Source organism: Schistocerca serialis, chromosome 2 (assembly GCF_023864345.2).
Source record: "Schistocerca serialis cubense isolate TAMUIC-IGC-003099 chromosome 2, iqSchSeri2.2, whole genome shotgun sequence".
Classification (NCBI taxonomy): domain Eukaryota; kingdom Metazoa; phylum Arthropoda; class Insecta; order Orthoptera; family Acrididae; genus Schistocerca; species Schistocerca serialis.
In genome coordinates, this window is record NC_064639.1 from 832,712,073 (window position 1) to 832,713,755 (window position 1,683).

The following is a 1,683-nucleotide window of genomic DNA, read 5'->3' on the forward strand; positions in this document are numbered from 1 at the left end:
CGCCGTTTCCCATCCGCCTGGCCAAAACAATCTGTCCTTTGTCAAAGTAGTTTGCATCAGTGAATTTCCTCATTTTCAGTCCGTAACGTCACTAGAGAGATTCCTCATATGTGTCGGCTCAGCTTATACACTCTCAAAGATTTTCAGTCACATTAACCACATTAGGGAGTTGAAATGAATCAATGGTAACAATTGAAAATCTATGTCGGACCAGGTCTCGAATCCGGATGTCCTGTGTAACACGAGCGGTCACCATAACCGCCTCAGCCATATCAGTACGCCTCACATCTGACCCATATTCCCAAAGTGTTACGCACTACTTGCGTAGTGTCACCTAACCATCAAACCCTCACTTGCCATTTCAGATTCTCGCAAGAAATCGGGCTTGATGTGCATCCGCAATGGAAAAATGGACATGTCCGAAAGTACAGAGACCACATGTATTTAAACACTTTTCTTACCGCGTTGCGTGTTCGCATAGCCACCAAACGGTGTTCAGTCTCGCGGTGGACAGTGGTCATAATATTTTGCCTTTTAGGTATGAATCATCAGTTTACAAGAAGCTCGCCCACTCACTCCTAAACACTCCCAAGTACGCGCACGTGTATAATTTTGTGTGTTTGTGTGTGTGTGTGTGTGTGTGTGTGTGTCTGTGTGTGTTTGAGAAAAACTCGGATGTACGTAGATTATAAACGCATACTTTCGATTTCTGCACTTCACCGGGACGATAAGCCGAATGCTTTTTCAAAATAAGTCACACAATTTATTATCTTCTTAACCATGGAAAAGGAGCTAAAATTTATGTAATTATTAGAAAAACTGAAGTCAAATATGTTAACCTAATAGCATTCCACAATTGAGGAAAAAATGACCAATAAATTGGGAGTGGCTGGTGTTTTTCTTTTCATTTTTAATCTGAATTCTCTATTTGTTTTCTGTTGTTTATTAAATCACTCAGATACTGATTTCTTTCCTTAGAATCAGTAGTTTTCTGGAATATGTTCTACCTCTAATTACTTCAACGTTGACGTTGCGAAAATCTTGTAAAATAACACTTAAAAGCGTAAAATCCGTCCACAGACCCTGGCGGACCTAGCGGTTCCGACCGGCCACCGTGTCATCCTCAGCACACAGCCGTCACCGGATGCGGATATGGAGGGGCTTGTGGTCAGCATATCGTTCTCCCGGCCGTATGTCTGTTTTCAAGACCAAAGCCACTAATTCTCAATCAAGTACCTCCTCAGTTTGCCTCACTCCGGCTTGCCAACAGCGCTCGGCAGACCAGATGGTCACCCATCCTAGTGCTAGCCCAGCCCGATAGCGCTTAACTTCGGTGATCTGACGGAAACCGATGTTACCACTGCGGCAAGGCCGTTGGCTGTAAAATAACACACTTCCTGTAAAACATCTGACTTCAAGTTTTAGGTGAGAATTAGACTGAACGACGTCCATCCTCAGGCCATGACGTGCTGTCCCTTTTCCTCCGATCATTGGCCTTACGAATCAAGATTCATCTCATCATTAATTTTTGGCGTGAAAATGTCAGTCGACAACGTTTAATGCTTATCTTACTTCACTAGATACTGAGCTCGTATTACTGTATTCGAAGATGAAAATTTATTTACTCATATTAACTCAAGACATTGTTATCTGGCAATTCCAAAATCGGTCAGGTTCCTTCGA

General features: G+C 42.8%; 1 pseudogene; it reads right to left on the reverse strand.

The window, feature by feature from the left end:
• Window positions 1–1,261: 1,261 nt before the first annotated feature.
• On the reverse strand, window positions 1,262–1,379 carry LOC126459698 (5S ribosomal RNA; annotated as a pseudogene).
• Window positions 1,380–1,683: the final 304 nt, after the last annotated feature.